This window comes from Dermacentor variabilis, chromosome 4 (genome assembly GCF_050947875.1).
Source record: "Dermacentor variabilis isolate Ectoservices chromosome 4, ASM5094787v1, whole genome shotgun sequence".
Lineage (NCBI taxonomy): Eukaryota > Metazoa > Arthropoda > Arachnida > Ixodida > Ixodidae > Dermacentor > Dermacentor variabilis.
The window spans coordinates 171,266,855-171,275,696 of record NC_134571.1 but is presented as its reverse complement, the minus strand read 5'-3'; the positions used below and the strand labels follow the sequence as shown (position 1 = coordinate 171,275,696).

The window sequence follows — 8,842 nt, the reverse complement described above, 5'->3', positions numbered from 1 at the left end:
CCAATCTCCTCACCAATGAAATAAGATACACAAAAAGTTCACAATTTACTAAGCGGTATGAAACGCTTCAATAAATGAATTAAGATGCGCAAATTTAAGTTCTCTAGAGAAAAACTACACCCACGTTGATTATAAAAATAAGTTGACATTTTGAACACAAGGATAATATTGCACAGAACAGTTTGAAAGCAGGTACTAATATGAGCAACAAAGGCCTCATCAACTAAATGTGGACAAAAACCAGGCACATAAAAGCAATAAAATAAAAGGCACCAATAAGCAATTAACAAACCAATAAGTTACAATAAAGATGACTAGGGCACTGCACGTCTCGTGCAAAAGACATCACAACTTGCCTTCCCTTTCTTGGGGAAACAAAAGGGAAAGTATATACAACCTTTTAAGAGTAATTACAAGCTAATCGCTCGGAGTTGCCTCGCACAGAGCTACAGACAGGACGAAGTGAAGATCACAGGCAGACCTCGTCACTTTCATAGTCCTGTTCGATTGCCTTGTAAACATGCTACAACTAGCCCAGTTCAGCACATAGCTCAAACAATCAAAGCTGCAATAAACAAAATAAAGCTTACTTACAACTGAAATCTGAAGAAATTGCTTGTACTACCAAAATAATAGCTAAACTTGATTGGTCATACTTCCATGATCACAATGTATAAAAAGCATGAGGACGACATCAGTTTTCACTGTTTCTAGGTGCACCCTCATAAAAAGAAAAACAGAAACTAACACTATGCCTTTACCAGTCCCGAGAAGTTCCCCATCTCACAAATGGTCAATACCATTCACTGCACTGAGCATGCGACAGCTTTCCCATCTTAATGGTAGCATCAGTCTCATTTTTACTGCGGTAACAAACTTTACCGAAAGCTGCACAGAATGTTAGTTTTGTCAGAAACTTGAGAAACGGGACGCAGAAGTTGCTCTCCCCACTTGGGTTTTTCGGTACTGTAGTCTTCCGTGGTTGCAGATGCTTACTTGAGCACCAAAGAAAAAATATCCCCCTCCCACACACACACACACAAACACACACACACAACACATACAAGCAGACCTTGTAGCACGGTGGTGGTAGTGTGAATAGTCTGGAAAGCGAATAAGGCTTAACTTCTTCATCAGGCTTGAATTCGTCCCATGCTCTCGATGCACTTTCTCAGGTATGACGCATCTGCCTCTCCGCGATGCCAAACAGATTGCACGATCCCACAATTTCGAAATTCAGCTTGGTTGTTTCGTGCACTGAAAGGGTTAAAATTCTTTTGGACTCCTTGTGTACAAAACAGGTTGCTGGGCTAGTTCCTTCAGCAGGTCTTCTTGCTGTATAAACCGTAGGCATGGGGAAAGCGCATGGGAATTGAAGCAAATTTAGTGACCGTTTTGGTTCTTCAATAGGACTTGACAATAAACACTGCAATATATCATTACAATATGCACTCCAATAATATATTGGTCCCAACGAACAATTTTTAAGCATTCCACTTTTATAACATGGTTCTATCTTTGACAGGTTGCAAGTGAAATTCTCTTGTTTGTTTTCCCTGAAGTTATACATTAAATCTAACTGAATGTATTGTACACAGAAATCACCAACCAGTGGAAGGTCGCTCATTTTCCAAGTTTTGAGGAGGCTGTTCTCTTGACTAGTTGGTGATTTATTTATTTATTTATTTATTTATTGTCATACTCTCAAGGCCCGGAGGCATTACAGAGAGGAGTGGTGATTAGCACAAACATATTCGTTAACAATATTCTTGAAGTTTGTGGCGTCAGAAATGGCTGTGACGGAGGCAGGGAGGCGGTTCCAGTCATTCGTCGTTCTTGGTATAAAGGAATCAAAATAAACGTTCGTGCGACAAGTTGGGACTTCAACCTTAAAACGATGATCCGTGCGTGACGATATGTATGATGGAGGGGAGATTAGTTCATCCTTAAGTGTTTCGTTAGAGTAATAGATCTTGTGAAAAAGGCATAGGCGAAAGTATTTACGACGTAACTCTAGGTTAGGCAAGTCAAGGGTTAGTTTCATCGATGAGACACTTGCATGACGAGAATAATTCGAAAGAATAAAACGAGCAGCTCGGTTTTGAATGGATTCGATGGTGTTCTTTAGCTTTAGAGTAGAAGGGTCGAAAATGGAGCATGCATATTCAAGTTTAGGCCTCACTAATGATTTGTACAGAAATAACTTGACAGCTACAGATGCCGATGAAAAATTACGCCGTAAAAACCCAAGCATGCGATTAGCGTTACCGTAAATGTAATTTATATGAATATTCCATGTAAGATTGTGCGTAATGTAGATACCAAGATATTTATATGATGATACATTTTCTACAGGTATGTTGTTAATATTGTACGTAGGAAGGGTGGTATTTCTTACAACACGGGACACACGCATCGCCTTACATTTATTAGAATTGAGCTTCATTTGGGATCTAGCACACCATGATGTTACTATGCCAATGTCTGATTGAAGAGTATCGCAGTCGCCAGAGTTAGAAATGACACGATAGAGAACACAGTCATCGGCGAATAACTTAATTGATGATTTAATTTGGTCTGGGAGGTCATTAATATAAATTAGAAATAATAATGGTCCTAGAACCGAGCCTTGCGGTACACCGGAGGTTACTCGACCAGTGGAAGAGAAGTATTCGTTAGCATAAACAAATTGGGAACGGTTAGACAAAAAACACTTGATCCAAGCAAGCACGTTAGGATCAATGTTGAGGTTCCTTAATTTGGTTAAAAGTAATTCGTGTGAAACAGTATCGAATGCTTTGGCGAAGTCTAAAAAAAATGCAGTCAATAATAATGTTAGCATCCATCGCCTGGAATAAATCATTAGTGAATGACAAAAGCTGTGTTTCGCAGGAATAGTATTTTCTAAATCCATGTTGGTAGGGGGTAAAAAATAGGTTTGACTCGAGAAATGAAACCAGGTGTGAGTAGATTATGTGCTCCATTAATTTGCAGGGAACGCTGGTTAGGGATATAGGTCTGTAATTAAGTGGGGAGTACCGACTGCCAGACTTATGTACGGGAATCACCATCCCTGCCTTCCAATCATTCGGAAGGATGGTGGTTTGAAGTGACTGAGCAAAGATTTCGCTCAGAATTATAGATGAATAAGTAATAGTTCCCTTAAGAAATTTCGTGTTGATACCATCTACTCCACTGCATGCAGAAACTTTTGAGGTCTGTATCAACTTTACAACGCCATCAAAGTCAATGGTAATAGGAAGCATTGGAAAATAATGCACATCAGGAAAAACAGCGCTTGCGCACAGCACAGAATCCGAAAATACAGAGATGAACGCGTCATTCAACACTTCACAACAGACACTCCGATCGACAGGTTCGTTGTTAAGGTCACACAGCTCAATGGCACTAGATATTTTACCGTTGACAACACTCCAAAATTTCTGTGGGTTGTCTTTCAAAAAAGAAGGCAACGTGTGCTCATAAAATGTTGTTTTGGACTCTGCTACAGCATTCTTGTAGTCGCTCAGTGCTAGTGTGTAAGCATTCCAACGATCATGATTGCCAGTTAATTTTGCTCGTCGGAAAAGCCTTTTCTTTTTGTTCAGTAAACGTTTAAGACGCGAGTTGAACCAGGGTGCGCGAGAATTAGAATAAATACGTTTTTGCGGGATGTACCGGTTAATTAAGGAGTTGGCTTTCTCTTTGAATATTGACCAGTTTTCTTCAACCGATCGAGTGTGGAAACTTGGAATGTAGTCAGTGATGAAAGTTTCTAGTTCGTTATTAATTGCGGCAAAATCAGCATTTTTGTAATCACGTATAACTTTCGACGAATTAACAGATGGGATGGTTAACATCAAATTACACTGGATTATACAATGATCGCTAATACCCGGTAGGTAAGTTAGGGGCGAAACAAATTCCGGGGATGTAGTAAGGATTAAATCTAGGATATTAGCCGAGTGTGCAGAACATCGAGTAGGCTTCAGGACAAGCTGGTGCAGGTTAAAATCGAGGCAAAGGCTGATGAATTCGGAATATTCAGAACAACACTCTTGGGTTGAAGGGGGATCAGTATGCCAGTTAATGCCAGGAAAGTTAAAGTCCCCAAGGAGTATTAGTGGCGTGGAAGGGAACCGTAAAATTAAACTATTTAAGGCATCGTGAAGGTCTGAACAAAATGTGTTAGGTGAGGAAGGGGGCCTGTAAACGACGCAAATGATAAAATTTTTGCGTTCGAAGCCTACGCGCGTGCACACTAGCTCTAATGGCGACGCAAGCTCAATTGCAGCAGCGGTAATCGAATCACGAACACCGATAAGTACACCGCCACCACACCGCACATCACGATCAAGTCGATAGAAACGGTAAACACCCTGGCATTCCAAAATTTCACGGTCTTCAATTTTGCTAGAAAGCCATGTCTCTGTCAGGATAACAATATCTGCACTGCACGTGTCGACGACAGAAGATAAAGCATCCCGCTTGTTGCATACGCTGCGAATATTTGAATACAGAAGAGAAATATTTTTTGCCACCGGACCATGACTCCGCTATGTTTGTGAATTGCTAGGGCCATCAGAAGGTGCATTTGGGGCAGAATTTGTCGAACGAAGCTCGTTTGTGTGTATTTCGCAGACTCGATCAGTTACCGGACAGTAAACGTAAGTTTTTTTGTCGATTTGTAGACGGTTAAGCCGTAACACATATTTCTGTCCGCTAGCCTTTCCGAATTCAATCAATTTTTTTCTGTGACAAGCGTGTGGCGCGGCAGAAGTCTTCGCTAACAGAAATGCCAGAACCTTTGAATTTTTTTCGCTCAGTGAAAACCTTTTGCTTAAGTTTTGAGGACGAGAATTTTACGATTATGGGCCGGTGCTTATTTACTGCATAGGTACCCAGCCTGTGGGCGCGGGAAATGGCTTCATCTATTAAGGTTATCTGTAGTAAATTGGTAAGGCAGTTTCGAATTTTAGTTTCCGATTCGGACCAGTTCTCAGCTGGGACGTCAGGAATCCCGTAGAATATAAGGTTGTCACGGCGAGAGCGGTCTTCCAGCTCGTCCAACCGAGAAGTTATTGCTGCAGTTTGGTCTCGCACAGCTTCATCGACTACTCTCGGTAGATCAACACCATTCTGATTTGCTTCATATGATTCCACCAGGGATTCAACTGTTGCGAGCCTACTGGCTAAGCTGGAAACTTTTTCCTCAAGTTTTTGCTGATTAGCTCGGACCTCTGATAGCATCCCTATTACCTCGGTATGGCGTGCGTCACTTTTAGCCGACAAGGCCGCAATGGCGTCTAGAATCTCCTTTTGAGGACCAGGGTTCTGTTCCACATCCCCAGCTAACATAAGCAACTTAACAACATATATACACTCAAAAAAATCACAAAGAATCCCCAGTGGGCCTGGGAAGAGCAGCAGACAGATATTACTGGATCGCTTAGCGTGCAACGACGGGTGTTTACCAACCTGTACAACAAACAAGAACGGGTTTTGAAGCGGTTGCATGGCTGCCGCTCCGTCCAGCCCACTGAAGTGGCCCGATGAAAGCGTCGCTCTTAAGTACATCCGGCTGACTGGTGTCGTAGGCGATGGGAATGGCCAGCCAAGTCGGGGCACGATGTACACCGCGTCAAGGGTTGATGATGTGGCGTTTCCGCCATAGTGTTGATCTCTGACGTAACATGGTGATAGAGGCGATTAGCATGGTGATTAGCAGATGACAGCAGGCTCCTGCAAACTTGCAGAGGAGGCACCACTTTTCATTCAAAAAAAGTAATACGGAATGCATTTGAGGTAATGTTGTACCAAGAATTCTGTAATTGCGGCACTGTAAAGGCGCGGCTGCAAGTGACATAGCATTACGACTGGACCCCAATTTTATTTGCTGTGGTAAATTGAAAGCTCTACTAACTACACAGATGACACAGCTAATTCAGAAATAGCGAAGGTTTGGGCATATACCTGCAACACCAGTCCATATATTGAATATTGAACATTTGGAAATGTCAAGAAAAACACTGCATACTTAATATTGAATCAATATTTGTGATTCTTTAAAAAACAGTAGAGGAGTGCAATCTTGAGGAATCGCAACAATTTGCAGCAAAGCTGTTTGAAGCACTAACAGGTACATGAAAATCTTACATGCCTCCAAATTACTTTTTTAAACTCCTGCCCGCAATAAAATTTTCAAGCACTTGTACAGAAATTGCACCATCTTCTTTTATAAAACCTTCTAGCACTAAAAAGGGTTTTATGGATCTTTAGAGAACTACAATCGTGTTACAAACTTTTCTGAAGATTCATTACTGCGCATCAACGTACCGTGTCTATTAAAGCAAACAAATTGCAAGAGGTGAAGGAACCATCTAAAGCAAAATCTGATACATTGGTATCTCCTAAACTAACAGGGAAAGAATATTTAGCTGCAGATAATTTCTTGCATGCGTACTCATAGAAGTTATTAGGCTGGATGAAGAACTCTATTTATGGCCATAACTTACTAACATGTTAAATTTTACAGACCCAACGCTTAGATTTATTTTTCAAGTGGCCTATACGATGCTATACTCTAATTTCACATTGTGAGATTCATTATTTATCTTACATGTGCAGACGCTGGAAATTTCATACAACAGCATTAATATGAAATAGCAGTTACCGGGAGTTTTGTCGTTGTCCATTTTCATTTTCATGGCTATTGGGGCGGCGGCATTTCGCTCTAGCCATTTCCACTTTTGTAGATGGTACATGGCCTATGTCTTCACTCTTGCGTGCTTTCTCGCTTGCACGCAGTTAAGTGCCTTTAAAATAACTTCCAAAGAAACGTTTCATTGTTAGACTGATAGACGTGGGGCGGCTGTGCGCGTGATTTAAGAATAATAGCTATTACAACTTAGTATTGGAATGCTTCTTTTTTCCACCGAATAATGTCGTTACGCATACTCGCAGAATAAAACACCAGTGCCAGGGCAAATAATTTCTCCTTATCTAATTAAGAAAACGAGTTTAAATTTGGCAAAATATAAGCTGCTGTATATATCGGCACTACCCGCTTATGTTACGAAGAAAAACAGAAAGAGAAACTCACAAATAAGGAAATGGTGCCATATATAGAGGGTGGGTATGGCTTTCCGCTGTAATTTAATTCTAGAGTAATTCACTGTCATAACTGTCCGCGCATGTCGCCTTCCTTGGGCCAATATCACTTCTGAATATTTGCTAAAACATAATGTTATTTGCTATTAGTGATTTAGCAAATGTACATTTTTCTCAGCTCATTATTCTGCATGCTTCGGAAATAACAAGACAATTACTCTTTCAATTTATGGCTGTGAATACAGAAAATTTTAAAAATAATGTGATGAAATGAAGATGTACAAGAACCTCGTTACAGATGACATTTAGTCCATGACGAGGCTGCTTCAACCTCGTTACTGTGCTCAAAATGCACTTCATTGAAGCCTAAAAGCATAATAAAAATGCAATGAAGGTTCCACCTGCAACATGGACTACACCATAAATTTCAGATGCATATTTTGCAGTGATGTGGTCTAGGCTTTAACACGACACAGGCCTCATCCATACCGGCCTGGAGAAGACATAAACTTTGGATTAATGTTCTTGATCTTCACATAAACACTATTCACGAGTAAATTTCCGTTCTACCCGTATCGAAATGCCGCCCCTATTGCAGAGCTCGAGTACTGCAATCTCATGCTCTGCATTATAGCATCAGACGTCAACCTCCATATGTATGAACAGAGAAAATACGGGGAATGCGGGAGATGGCAATTCAAGACGATGAGCAAAACGTGAACAAGGTGAATGCAGGAGCCAACGTTTCGACAAGTGGACTTGTCTTATTCAAGGCGACATATGCTTTCCTCGCCATAGTATATATAGGTGGGGTTCTTCTAAAGGAGAGGGGGTGTGAGGCGAAGGGCGTGGAAACGAGGGAATGTGTGTTAGCGTGTCGAATTAGTAAAGGAACGCTGTGTACAAGGTCAAAGCCAGGACCCCCCCTCCCCTCACCCCAGTCTGTCAACCCACGCGCGTTAGCCGGCGTGTCAAGGGCGTCTGACACGCCAGCTGACAAAAAAAAAGACAGAAGAAGAAGAAAAAGAAGGGAAGGAAAAGGAAAAGGGGGGGATACGCCAAAAAATCAAACTAAATGTTGCCTATAGCTTGAGGTTTAGCATAGCGAATAGATTCTAAAGCTCCCTTTGAAACGTTTATGCCTATTGGTTGCAATGTCTTGAACTTATGGATAAGGTATGATTCTCTGTATTTTCTTTCTCGTTGAGAACGGAAATTTGACTGTAAGATGTAGAGCTTAAGTTCATCAAAGTTATGACCTGGTTGGTTGAAATGCTCGGCGACGGCTTTGGGAAGCTTTTTAGCTGTGTCCGCGCGATGTCCGTTTAACCTGACGTTCATTGATTGTCCTGTTTCCCCGATATATTGTTTCTTACAGAAGGAACATTCAAGCATCTAAATCACATCCGAACTTGTGCAAGTGAAGCTAGATTTGACTTCATGTGTATAATTATTTGCGGTGCTTTTAATTTTAATGTCACTTTGAAGGTGCCTGCAGGTTTTGCACCTAGGGCGACAACATGCTTTTATTACGTGGGAATGCTGCTGGCTGACTTTTGCGTGCACTAACATGTCTTTAAAGTTCTTGTTTCGGCGATAGGTAACCCTGGGTACAAGTAACGAGCGTCTGCGAAAAGCGTTCCCGGATGTACCCAGGGATGTACCCACGCCGTAAATAGCTTTTTCGACTGTAGTCATATTACACTTGCCAAAGAAAATTCTACTTCTAATC

The 8,842-nt window shown here is 41.3% G+C and overlaps 1 pseudogene; it reads right to left on the bottom strand.

The window, feature by feature from the left end:
• Positions 1 to 4,556: 4,556 nt before the first annotated feature.
• LOC142578422 (uncharacterized) lies at positions 4,557 to 5,697 on the bottom strand (annotated as a pseudogene).
• Between the last annotated feature and the right edge of the window lie 3,145 nt (positions 5,698 to 8,842).